The sequence below is a fragment of the Microtus pennsylvanicus genome, chromosome 12 (genome assembly GCF_037038515.1).
Source record: "Microtus pennsylvanicus isolate mMicPen1 chromosome 12, mMicPen1.hap1, whole genome shotgun sequence".
Classification (NCBI taxonomy): domain Eukaryota; kingdom Metazoa; phylum Chordata; class Mammalia; order Rodentia; family Cricetidae; genus Microtus; species Microtus pennsylvanicus.
The window spans coordinates 17,513,975-17,528,634 of record NC_134590.1 but is presented as its reverse complement, the minus strand read 5'-3'; positions in this window follow the sequence as shown (position 1 = coordinate 17,528,634).

Genomic DNA, 14,660 nt, shown 5'->3' with positions numbered 1-14,660 from the left:
AAAAAAAGAAAAAAAAGAACATTGGTTAGCGAGAGGTTAGTCAGAATTTTCTTCACAACAAAGAAGCCAATACAAGTACTTGGACAGCTTATAAATATTTTTTGATATCATTTAAGGAAAAATTTTTAAAGAATGTTGATAAACATATTCACATGCATTTAATTTTTTAAATAGCTCGGTAGTGCACCTAACAAACTCTACTGACCGGAGCCCTGGGAAGCAGATAGACAAGACCCTCCTCCTACACATGTCCCTAGGAAAATAGAAGATTAGCAAATGAGTTGTTAGACTCAGAATTGACAGAGTAACCTGAGTGATATTATCTGCTAAGGCAGTCAGTTGGTTCATCTTAATTGTCCACAGGCCTTTCATAAGCACGAGAAGTAGTTGAATAGCTTGTTATCAGAATCTAGTCCACAAAGGCTCTAAAATGTAGATAAGTACATGCATCTACATTCCTTCCTCTCAAGGAAGCACTATGACCACCATTCCTGAGGTCATCAATATCTGTAAGATTTCACATGCAGATTCTGGAAACTGTCATGTGATTTTAGTTTTTGGATGACCTAGAATCAGAAGAACAATAGCAGACATACTAATTAGAGATTTTAAATATAGGTACAAATCTGTAATCAAGTGATCAAAGCATCAGGGTATTTTAAATATTAAATATTAAATTGAATTATTTAAATTGTTTTAAAGCCTCCCAGCAATAATCATCCAAGACCAAAGTAGTGTACCTGAGAGAGCTGCACCTTCTGTTTTCATTTAAAGGTGATGCTAGGAATTACAGGAGAATTATTTGAGTGGTGGATGAATGACAGATGTGGCATGTGATGACGCTGGGACAATGAGAAGGGGTTTTCAATTGAACACATAGAGTACATTGTGGATGGAAGAAACTGAATATCTAAGAATATCATATGTTTGTTTTAATTATCAAGTTAAAGATAGTGCCATCCATTACTTTCCTACTTTTTTTTCCCATTACCCTCTTTCCAAAATAACAAATGGAACCAAAGTCACTCGAGGAATCTGTATAGAAACACTGTCATATAGGATTGCTTATTAGTACATGCACACTCATGCATACTCATGTGTCCAGTAAGTTGGAAGAGGTTTTCGCAAATGTAGTAATGTTGTTAGCATCAGGAATCCTAGACTGTTATCAAAATATTAAGTGCAGGAATGGAAAACTTCACTTTTAGTTGTTGGTTTGCTGTGGGTGTGGTGCCATTAACTCTTCTCAAACAATATAGACTCTAATCATTTTTCTTGATTGCTTCCCAGAACTTGAAGATAAGGTGTCTGAAGACATACATTTCAGATTAGGGCCTGGAGCAATTCAGAAGCAATTGGTCTGGAATCTTCCTCTCTGAGGACTTTCATAGTATTGGAAGAGGCTACACAAAATCTCTAGGGAGAAATGTAATCAATATTCCTATTAACTGTCAGACCTATGGCTTATTTTTTTTTTGTTTTTTGTTTTTTTTTTAAGTCTGTTAGTATTTTATTTTTATTTTTTTTAATTTATTTATTTATTAAAGATTTCTGTCTCTTCCCCGCCACCGCCTCCCATTTCCCTCCCCCTCCCCCAATTAAGTCTCCCCCCAGCCCGAAAAGCAATCAGGGTTCCCTGTCCTGTGGGAAGTCCAAGGAACCCCCACCTCCATCCAGGTCTAGTAAGTTGAGCATCCAACCTGCCTAGGCTCCCACAAAGCCAGTGCGTGCAGTAGGATCAGAAACCCATTGCCATTGTTCTTGAGTTCTCAGTAGTCCTCATTGTCCGCTATGTTCAGAGAGTCCGGTTTTATCCCAGGCTTTTCCAGACCCAGGCCAGCTGGCCTTGGTGAGTTCCCAATAGAACATTCCCCATTGTCTCAGTGTGTGGGTGCACCCCTCGCGGTCCTGAGTTCCATGCTCGTGCTCTCTCTCCTTCTGCTCCTGATTTGGACCTTGAGATTTCAGTCCTGTACTCCAATTTGGGTCTCTGTCTCTGTCTCCTTTCATCGCTTGCTGAAGGTTAATATTCAGGAGGATGCCTATATGTTTTTCTTTGGGTTCTCCTTATTTAGCTTCTCTAGGATCACTAATTATAATCTCAATGTCCTTGGTTTATAGCTAGAAACCAAATATGAGTGAGTACATCCCATGTTCCTCTTTTTGGGTCTGGCTTACCTCACTCAGGATAGTGTTTTCTATTTCCATCCATTTGTATGCAAAATTCAAGAAGTCCTTGTTTTTTATTGCTGAGTAGTACTCTAATATGTATAAATTCCATACTTTCTTCATCCATTCTTCCATTGAAGGGCATCTAGGTTGTTTCCAGGTTCTGGCTATCACAAACAATGCTGCTATGAACATTGTAGAGCATATACTTTTGTTGTATGATAAGGCCTCTCTTGGGTATATTCCCAAGAGTGGTATTGCTGGGTCCAGGGGTAAGTTGATCCCGAATTTCCTGAGAAACCGCCATACTGCCTTCCAAAGTGGTTGCACAAGTTTGCATTCCCACCAGCAATGGATGAGTGTACCCCTTTCTCCACAACCTCTCCAACAAAGGCTATCATTGGTATTTTTGATTTTAGCCATTCTGACAGGTGTAAGATGGTATCTTAAAGTTGTCTTGATTTGCATTTCCCTGATTGCTAAGGAAGTTGAGCATGACCTTAAGAGAGCATTGCCTGCTCTTCCAAAGGTCCTGAGTTCAATTCCCAGCAACCACATGGTGGCTCACAACCATCTGTAAAGAGGTCTGGCGCCCTCTTCTGGCCTTCAGGCACACAGACAGGATATTGTATACATAATAAATAAATAAATAAATAAATATTTAAAAAAATAAAATTGAATTTTCAGTTACTTTTTGCCGGTTGTGGTGGCGCACGCCGGTAGGATTTGCTGAAGGAGGCAGAGGCAGGAGGATCACGAGTTCGAGGCCAGCCTAGACCTATGGCTTATAACAATGACTGGCATGGCAAGATATCCATAATAGCAAAATTGTGACACTTTTATCTTAGGTGTAATCAAGATAAATCTAAGTCTAATTGGATTTGAGGCCAACTGAGAGGTAAGAAATTCATGTGTGGTACTGTAAAGTGAGTCAGCTGCCCAGGACTGGAGAAAAAAAACAGACCCCAGAAGTAGCGCCTCCTACTGCTGTTTTCGAAAACAAGTATAATTTCTAAATTATTTACTAGCTTATAATCACAGGTGACTGTAGCTCTCACAACTCATCAAAATGTTTTATTGCAGCAAGTGGAGAATATTGCAAAGATCCACAGCTTGTCAAAAAGAACGAGAATAAATGATCATTGGAGGCCCAAGGCCAATAAGTAGACTTAGAGCAGCACAACTTCTAAATCAAAGGCTATGGATACATTTTGGAAAATATATCAGAGGAGCATAAGAGCCAGGGGACCAGCATGCTTGATGGACAATGGTGCTTTATATATTTTATAGGGATCTTGCATCCATGAAATCTCACCAATAGGATTGCCTAAATAAGACCAGTGTAATGACAGCACCATTTGTCCTGTCATCATAGATGGGAAAATTTCAGAGTCCTCTTCCTATCGAGAAAACTGTGAACAATCAATGGCTATCACAATGGGAGTGCCAGGTTTCTCCAGGAAGACCTTTCTGATCTATTATCCAATCCTCCATTGTCAGCCCTAAACATGTGTATTTAACAAACAACAAAAATTGGACTCAGTGGGAATGTGATATATATGGTAGAGGGCAAAGCAGGAGGTGAAGGAAGAAGAAAGGAGCCTGTAAATGATGAAAATATAAGGCCTGCATATGGTTTCCTCAAAAATGAAGTATTTCAGAAAGGAAAATGATAAATAACACATGTACTAAGTCTGACACAAGTCTTTTTATGACATTTAGGACAACCAGGACAACCTGAGTATTGTGCTAAGACAACCATGACAATCAGAGTGCTGTATTGATCCAGGAATACAATTATAGTGCTGTATTGTTGATGGGAGGTGGTGGCACATACCTTTAATTTCAGCATTTGGGAGGCAGAGGCAGGCAGATCTTTGTGAGTTTGGGTCCAGCCTGGTCTACAAGCGCTACTTCCAGGACTGTCTCCAAAGTTACAGAGAAACCCGGTTGTGAAAAAACAACGAGATGCTGTATTGTTGTATGATAAACAGTGTGAACTTTTTTTAATGGGCAATATGTCATTGATCATTAATGTTTCTTAGTGGTTTTTAAAAACTTCTGCTTTAGAAAAGGGAACAGGTATAAAATTGAATCTCTAAAAATCGAGGTAAGAACACATGCTTCCCATAATAGGTAGATACTTTTACAATGCACACTTTGTTCCTGGAATACAAAATTACAATGCCAGCTCATATTTCATTCTCTTTCAAGCAAAAAAAAATATTTAAAAATTGGCTTTATTTTTGACTTTTCTAAAATGAAATAATTGCCTTCCTATCACTCTTACCTTGTTACTCATGCTTCAGTTTCCCAGTGTCTTACCCAGAAGGTCCTTTTGGAAGACCCTGGTATTGGGACCTAAAATATTTGGTTTCATATCCTTAAATCTCTAAAACACCTGTTAGAGGTTAGACAATAATTTGTATCAGATTTCAAAACTTAAAATCTAATATTGTACAAATTAGACAATGCATAGCTAAATGCCATTTGATTCCCCAGTGTGGAAACCAGGTAAAGAGACATTAGACCATAAGAACTATCAAAACATAAGGCAGAGTATGGCAACACCACCTATGACTTTCTTTATATTTAATCAGGTCTAATGTCATTGTGATTAATTATGTGCAGTTATGTGCATACATGAGAGAGTTAATGAAACATGAATATATTAAAGAAAAGTTTATATGTTCATAAGTCATCTGCAAGGAAGAATGATTACACTTCATGTGTATTTAACATAATACTTCTAATTTTCCATTCTTAATATCATGACAATTTAAAATAACCTCATATCTAGGATAATATGATATAATTCTTGGTTTATGTATGTGCAGTAGTCTTGTTGACTGCAAGATGCAGGACTCTCAGTTACTTCTCTAGCATGTTTGACTGCATGCCAACTTGTCACACCGTTATGTTGATGAACTGAACCACTAAACTGAAAATGAGTGTTTTTCTTTATAAGAGTTGCCATGGTCATGGTGTCTCCTCACAATAATAGCAATAACAATAGGTTAAGACGGATTCTGAACCCATTTTTAGGAGTTATTAGCTTATCACATTAAAGATTTGCCTTTGAAAATCCACTCAACTGCATATTCTCACTTGAGTTCCTGTTCAATATCATCATCTTGGAACTCTACCTAGGAAGGTTCCTGTGAAGTAGTTGGCTAAGTATATCAGCAGCTTACTTCATTCATTCTTACAATAAGCCAATGTTTTCTATTTCTATCCATTTGCATACAAAATTCGAGAAGTCATTGTTTTTTACCGCAGCGTAGTACTCTAATGTGTAGATATTCCATACTTTCTTCATCCATTCTTTTTTTGAGGTTCATCTAGGTGTTTCCAGGTTCTGGCTATTACAAATAATACTGCTATGAACATGGTTGAACAAATGCTATTGTCATATGATAGGGCATCTCTTGGGTATATTCCCAGGAGTGGTATTGCTGGGTCCAGGCGTAGGTTGATCCCGAATTTCCTGAGAAACCGAAACACTGATTTCCAAAACACTATTCTGAGTGAGAACCTTCATCTGGTGATGGATGGAGATAGAGACAGAGACCCACACTGGAGCACTGGACTGAGCTGCCAAGGTTCCAATGAGGAGCAGAAGGAGGGAGAACATGAGCAAAGAAGTCGGGACCATGAGGGGTACACCCACGCACTGAGACAGTGGAGGTGATCTGCTGGGAGCTCACCAAGGCCAGCTGGACTGTGACTGAAAAAGCATGGGTTAAAACTGGACTCTGAACATGGCGAATAATAAGGGCTGATGAGAAGCCAAGGACAATGGCATGGGGTTTTGATCCTACTTAATGTGCTAGCTTTGTGGGAGCCTAGCCAGTTTAGATGTTCACCTTCCTAGATATGGACAGAGACGGGAGGACCTAGGACGTACGACAGGGCAGGGAACCCTGACTGCACTTTGGACTGGAGAGGGAGGGGGAGAGGAATGGGAGGAGGGGGAGAAGGGTGGGAGGAGGGGGAGAAGGGTGGGAGGAGGGGGAGGGAAACTGGAGGCTGGGAGGAGGTGGAAACTTGTTTTTTTTTCTTCCTTCTCTCAATTAAAAAAAAAAAAGAAAAAGAAAAAAAAAAACAAACAATAAGCCAATGTGCTCTGCCACCTCCAGACTGCCATAGGAAGTAAAACTTTGTAACCCAATTGGCTCAAACTGTAGCGATCCTTCAGGAAATAAATGAGTAAATGACATTTTCTTCCACTGGTATCAATTTTAAGTTTCTGCATACTTATATGCAGACTGATGAAGAAATACGATAGCCTCAACAGCAATAAAATTGTCAGGAATCCTGGCATGAGGGTCTTTTCTTAAAATAGTTCAAAGATCAGAAGGTAGTCCCATCCACCCATTATTTTTCCTAGGTTGCTGTCTCAAATGCTAGCCTGATTGTTTTGACCTCTGTTGAAACTCTTACATTCCTATGAAGCACTCAGCTAGTTTTACTCATTTGGACCCCAATGAGGTTGAATAGTTCATATTCAGAAACACTTCCTAATGACATGAGAAATAAAGTGTTAGTGTCCATAAATTTACATCTCCAGGAAGCAGAAGGACTACTCACTGATGAGAATGTATCCACCTTTAAAAAACTGATACAGACCTTGGATTCTGACTGGAAGCACTCTGGGCCCAAAGGCGTGACTTCACTCATGAGCAATAAACCATCACCCTATATTGCTAGCTGACAATATATAAGGCCCATCATGTGTTATCAGTACAAAGCTCCAATCAATACTTATTCAGGCAGATAATAAATGTTTAAGACTATGGGGGCTGAGAAATGCAGGATCATGTCCTACATTGTCTGGCAGTCAGCGAATCTGAGAGACTAACTGTCAATCTGCACCTCCAGACACAGGATGTTGTCGCCTGGCCTCTTTTGAAGTTGGGTAACTCTGTGGTCAGGCTATGCTAATACGAATCTGCTCCTTCCATTTTAACTATGAGGACACCCAGGAAAGAGGTTTTATTCCTCCTCTTTACCAAGTGGACTTGAGTAAAACATGACTTAAGTCACCTAGCTACCTAGGCAACAGATTTTTAACGAAGTAATACCTGCTCCCCTGCTTTACCTTCATATCAAAGCTGTTGGGAAAATAAACGAGGGTGATTTCTGGAACTGAATAATCACTGAAATTCCCTCCTGGTGCTGTCATGTGAGTTTTGTCTTCCCTTTTCCCACACGTCTACCCTGGAAAGAAGTGGTTTTTGTTAGGGTAGTCCCCTACATAAAACCAAGATAACAAGGTGCAACTTGTATTAGAATGCTTATTTATTTTCATCCTACAAATTTTATTTATGAAATTTGAGAGAAAATGCTATAAATTTTTTCTTTGGCAGTCTATTTTTGACACACTGCTCCTTGTTTGGGTTATGGAGACCTATGGATACTCTTTGAGAATGTAGTGAATTTATGATAAAAGACATGTGTGACGTAACAGGAGAAAACAGACTTCCAAAGATGGGCCTATATAAGGCTCATCTTCCTGCTTTTTTCCCATGACCATTGACCCTCCCAACCTTTCACTTGTCATTAGGTTTTAATGAGGGATAGTTGTGATGCCTTCGTGTGGCAATTTTCTCTGAGATAAAATCTTTCATCTTTTAGGGAAGTTCCTTAAGATTCAGAATATCTTGAGAGAGTAAAAACATTCCATCCTACAGGAAAGCTCTCTAAGACTCAGGATGTTCGAGGGATACTAAAACATTCTCCTGTAAGACTGCTTCTTGAGTCTGGAAAGTACAACTCAAAAAATTTCAGGAACTCTCTGAGACCAAGTAGATTCACTTGACCCTCTATAACATCTTATAAGCAGTAACAATTGTTATGATATCCTCTCTTACAAGATGAATAACCTGAAGGAAGAAGAGACAATCCAAGCTGTCTGGAAGAGTTTCGGGACAACTGAGCAACTTTATAGAGACATTTTCTAACCTGTCAAGCTGCCTTCTATTTGTGCAGTGAGCTCTAGTTTTCAAGATTACATAGACTGATGATAGGGACTTTAACTTGTAGTTGAAACAGAACAACCACAAAATTGTTCTAGCATAGTAAAATCTTGACAAAAGTATTAAAATACCTACATAGGAGACATATTAATATATGGATACATTAACATATCTAATATGGGCCTATTAGAAAAAGCCACAAAGGATCGACTGTTCAAAGGATTATGCCTGATATCAAAGATATGTGATAATAAAGAGTTACAGGATGAGACTAGAATGCACAAACAGATATAAAATATTTGAAATTTAAGAGTGGCAAATAAATTACTCATTTAAAACAAGGAGTTATTTTAAATTTTATTAGTATTCAGAGACATGTTCTCAAGCTCATCCCTATAGCAACTGAGAAAATAATAGAGTTATTTAAATTGTTCTTCAATAAAATTATTTTCACGTTTGGACTAGCTCTTGTGATCTAGCTGCTCCCACTCCCCCTATCAGACAACAGAACTTCCTTGTAGTCTGTAATTGACAAGGATGTTTATGTTTCTGGCCAGTAGTTTTCTCAGAAGTAGTAGAGGTATAAAAGGCTTTAGCTGAGTCAAAATAAAGCTTGCTGTTCTACCACCTGAAAAGGAGCCTTCTTGTCTCAATCCCAGCACCCCCACCATTCTCGGCATCCAGGCTGTGCTTGTGGCAAGGCAACTAGCAAACTCTATTCAAACTGATAATGCACCTCACCTTCCTTTTCTTCCTCCTTCTCCTCTTCTGTACCTCTCCCTTTGAGACAGTATCCCATGTACCCCATCCGAGCTAACCTTATAAACCTTATAAACTTTAAGTGTAAGCATTTGTCTTCCCTTGATGAAACTGAATCATTTTATTGAGGACCCTGCTGGGCTCTGAGGTCCATCGGCCATTGTTAATAAAGTTTTTTGCCTGAAGGATGGTTCAACTTTGAAACTTCTCTTCAACCCATCTTCTCCAGTTCCTCTAGTTATGTAGACATCTGACTTTAAAATTCTGTTTTTCTTGACTATATCAACCATGTACTGGGCTAATTTGAAAAGGAAACTACTTTCAGTTTTATTTTTTGCTTCTAAAGTCACAAAATGGTGAATGAAGCGTTGCAAATAACTTGGAATATGCTGTATAGTAGAAATTTTACTTGATATGAAAAGTGAAAAGATGAACTATGTCCTTTTGTTTTTTGAGGCAAGTGTTTCCTGTGTATCTTTGGAGTCTGGCCTGGAACTTGTTCTGTAGACCAAGCTGTCTGCAAATGTAAAGAGATCTGATTACCTCTGCCTCCCGATTGCTGACATTTAAGTCATGCACGACCACTGCCCTGCATTAAAAGGAATTCTTAATATTGTTGAGAGACCCTATTGCAGTCAGTTAAAGTTTAAATTGTTTCTTTACTCTTAATTAGAGTGTCATTTTATTTCTGCCAATTTTATTTATTTATTTTTTTAATTAATTAATTAATTTATTTGTTTATTATGTATGCAATATTCTGTCTGTGTGTATGTCTGCAGGCCAGAAGAGGGCACCAGACCCCATTATAGATGGTTGTGATCCACCATGTGGATGCTGGGAATTGAACTCAGGACCTTTGGAAGAGCAGGCAATGCTCTTAACCACTAAGCCATCTCTCCAGCCCCTAGAGTGTCATTTTCAACGGACATGTGAGGGTACATAATCACATGAAGACCTAAACCAAGAAGGTTTAAAACAGGATAGTGATCCACATTGTTCTCCTCATTGCTCAGATCCAAGACAACCTGCATTGCAGATTAAAACAAAATAGCCAAATCCATTTGTTGAAGGAGTTTCCATAGAAGCCTCATTATATTTCTGTCTCATAGGCCTCACTATAACCATTCCCAATGTACGACCCAAAGAGCAAACTGCCACGCAGCCTCCGTTAAGTGTCCCTCTCCGCTGACTCTTCCATACTGCACAGGTCACATATTAATAAATCTGTTAGCACAAAAACTCCTTCTCATAAACATTGAGGAGTAGATACATCCCTTTGCCTGGTGGGACTGAATCATCTCACTGAAGAGCCCCAATTGTTTTCTGATATTCAACTGTCTACCAGTTTTAAAGCTCTTGCTGAAGATTATTCAACTTTGGACCTTCTCTTGAATTTCTGTTTTCCCGATCCCTCCATAATAATCTTCAAGACCTAATTGAGCTTCTTGAAGTAGTGTATAAGAGAACCCATCTATCCCATGTGGCAGCTCGTATCAACCCTTTAGGTCAGAAAATGAAGCTAGGATTATGCAGCACATACAGAAATTGGGTCTGATAATAAACAATTGACATTAGTATTATTTCTTTGATATATATTGTATACCTTAATTTGTGAATATATTTTGTAAGCTGACAGTCTACAAAAGATCTTACTACAAAGGAATGAAGCCCATTTACTTTTTTATTGAAAAAAAATTTCTGCCTCCTCCCAGCCTCCCATTACCCTCCCCCTCCTTCCACTCCTCTCCCCGTCCCCCCACTCCTCTTCCCCTCCCTCTCTAGTCTGAAGAGCAGTCAGGGTTCCCTGCCAAGTGGAAAGTCCAAAGTCCTCCCCCCTCCATCCTGGTCTAGGAAGGTGAACATCCAAACTGGCTAGGCTCCCACAAAGCCATTGGGAACTCACCAAGGCCAGCTGGACTGTGACTGAAAAAGCATGGGATAAAACCGGACTCTCTGAATATGGTGGACAATGAGGGCTGCTGAGAAGCCAAGTGCGGCGGACTTCTTTGCCGGTGACGGAAGAACGACCACCACAGCAGGATTCCACTCAGATCACGCTTTACTGGAGTGCCCTTGATTGATGGGGGCAAGGAACAAGGGGGCAGGAAAATGAGGGACAGGGAGCAAAGGGGCAGGGAGCACTGGGGAGAGGCAGCAGGAAGCGAAGGGGAGAGACAGTAGGAAGCGAAGGGGAGCAGGAAGCGAAGGGGAGCAGGAAGCAAAGGGAAGGGGCACACTTAGGCAGCCGCTTAAATAGGGAATTGGCACAGGGGTCTCCCTGTGATTGGCTGCCACCAACAGCTGACACCAGACCGCACTGGGATAGGCTCAAGAATCTACATCCACCACGCATGCTGGAAGCGGGGAGCGCAGCTCTCAAAGCCATAGCCAAATATGGAGTTGTTTGTAACAAACAAGACAGGATGTCGGCACCATCTTGTAATGGCGATCCTGTCCGGCTCACTACAGCCAAGGACAATGGCACTGGGTTTTGATCCTACTTCATGTTCTGAAGCTCATTTTTTTTTTTTTTAGCATATATCATGTTCTACAGAGAAGAAAAATGTTACCCTTCCTTTTATTCTATTTCTCATAGCCAACATTGACAGATTTATGGACTCAGTGTTTACATATATGGACAATGTTGCTGTCAGCCTTAATCAGAGAAGGCCTCTTTGCAATGAACAACTGTAAATGAAGCATGTCTGCTCAATATGCTGAGAATGAGTGGCACCTGAATGTTCAGCTCAAGACAGTGGATTTATCCAACCATTTCTGTGGCTGAAGTAATATCATAGAAGAGAAAATCCAAATACTGTGACCATATACATAGGGAGGAAGGCTATAAAATTGCCTCTGGCCCTAACTCAGCCTGCGTAATCATTACGTCTCAGCAGCTGCAACTGCCTGCAGTAAGCCAGTGCAAGATTTATCTGGTGAACAGAAAGAAGAAAATGACTTTTAACAAACAACAAAGCCAAAGCAACAGTATTCCTACCTCAATTATCCTGATCTAGAAAGTGTTTGGAAGCTTGACTACTAAGCTATTTTAGATCCTGTCAAATAACAGTCAATATTTTCTATTGTATGTGAATCTTTTTCCCACTACCTTGAAACTCTAGCATGTCATTTCCAAGAAAAGAGTTTACTCTTTCATGCCATTGGGTCATAAACTAAAATGCATTCATTCAGATTTTGAAAATTTGCCACAGTTAACAATCGCACCATGTTTAAAAGACCAAAGTTCAAAATGTCTTATGATACTAAAAGTGATCATTTTTTTCTGTAAGCTTGTATAAAATCAAAGCCAGGTTACAAAATTCTGTCAATCAATGCCTCATGATAAATACTTCCAATTCAAAGCATAGAACTTGGAGTACAGCATGAAATTATTGGGCCTGAGCAGGATTTCCACTTAGCAAGGAAAACACCAACTTCTGTGGTACCATGTCTTGCAATTTGGCTTGTGATGTAGTCATATGGGCTTCAAAGAGATTGGGTAGTCTCTTCACTTTTATTTGGTCATCTGCAACATATAAACCATATGCAACAGCACTGCTACCTTCTAATTTTAAAGTTTTGAAATGAAAATGTGTTCCTCTTTTTCTTCCCTGAAACTTCTTCTCTGTAGCCTTTCCTTGCTCTCTCTCTCTGTGTCTCTGTGTCTCTGTGTCTCTGTGTCTCTCTCTCTCTCTCTCTCTCTCTCTCTCTCACACACACACACACACACACAGATACACATACACATGCACATACACACATGCAAGCAGAAACATGCACACAATACACAAAAAGAAACAAAGACATTATATATATTAATGTATATATATATATATATATTTACCTAAATATATAAATACAACCTGCTAATTCCATATAATGTTTGTTGTATGTATTTTATTTCAGTCCGTCCCACCGGCAATTTGATGAACAATATGGGGACTGTTCCTTAGGAAAAACTACTTCTCCTACTCTGAGTATTTCTTAGTTGTCTCCAGTTCTTTGTCTAGGATTAGGACCATATTCACTTTCTCCCTTTTGTGTTAGTATGTCTATTAGTCTATTTCTTATTCAGGTCATGTTTAGGCAGCCATGTTGATGAGACTTCATGCATGTGACTTCACTGACATTTCTGGAAGAGAGAATCTCGCACAAGACTTCCTGTTTCTCTGACTCTTAAAATTTTTCTACCCCTTTCTATGTTGTTCCATTGCCTTAATAATAGGTGCTGTGTTATAGATATGTAAGTTGGAGCAGGGCACCAGACAATAATGTGTGCTCTGTATTTGATTGGTTGTCATTTTCTGTATAGGCTCCATCTGTTGTACATAGAGATTCAGTTTCTTTTTTATGATGGTGAACACTGCTCTTATCTGTAGGTATAAGAATTAATATTTATAATATAGCTGGAAATTATGCTGGTTTAGCAAAGTTCATTGTAAGTTTTCCTGGAAGATCAATAATATCACCAGCTCCAGATAGTTAGCTAGATTTTCAGTACTAGGCATAATTTTCCTCCAGTTAAGTGGGTCTTAAATTCAATTATCAAGCTTTCTGTTACCACCAGAATAGGGAGCCACAGTCGTACTCTTAGGTCTATTATGCCAAGCTGGCTATTGTTATAATTCAAAGTCATCATAGCTGGGTAGGACCATTGGTGTCTTCTCTATACCTTGCAAGGTATCTGCTGCTAGCAGGAAAGCTAGTCTTCAGGAAAGTCTTTCAGGTCAGATTGAGCTCAGCTTCTATGGATCCTTTGTCTTAAGCGCAAGGTGTCTTCTGCAATAAGAACTTATTATCCACCTATAAGGAGCAACCAAAATCAATAGCAACAATCTTTAATGTTTTGAGAGTCTTTTGACAACCCTAAGCAACAACTCCAAATGTGACTTCTCATGCAATTTATGACAGTTTTTTTCCCCCAGTCTAGGGTTCTTGCAGGAATTTTGCAATCTAGGTAGGAAAATTACATAAAAACTGTACATGTATATGCATATGCAGACTTATATGTACTATTTGTATCTTTAGGTAAACATATCCTTACTATTATTTTACTCTCTCCATTTCTCTCTCTTTCTTTCTCTCTCTCACCTTCAGAAAAGATACAAAGAGTTATTTTAATCTTTCTGAATTAATGAATATTTATTTTGTGTTTAAGTGTGTTGTCGTTCTTAGAGTAGTTACCATGGGATGCTCATTTGAATTTTTTTGTGTGTTTCGGGATTATTCTCCAGATATCTCTGAATCGCATTAATGTATGACGTCATTTTCTTCTGATGTTTCTTCTGCTTAATTTTTGTACCGATAACCAGTCTTTTGCAGAAAGCTGATGACTTAAATCAGCTATTATTAATGTCTTGATGTTAATCTATTTCATTAAATCCAGTGTATATTGTTAATGAAATTAGTACCAGAATTTGGTGAATGTGTGTCTAAGATAGTAATGTTTCCTTTGTTAATTGTTCTTTTTATTAGAATGACTTGTGTGTGTGTTTTCTTCTTGCAGCTTTTAATACCCTTTGTTTCTTTTGTATACTTACATACTCCGTGTTTTATTGTGATAATGCTGTCGGAGTTTTTTTCTTGATGTTATATGTTTTGTGTTGTATGTGCTTCTTCTGTCTATATGGGTGCACCTTTTCTAAGGGGAAATTTTCTTGTTGAAGATATGACCTATGCCATTGATTTGGGATTCTTCTTCCTCAATTATTCCCATAATTCAAAAGATTTGTCTTTCCCTGGTTTGCCACTTAA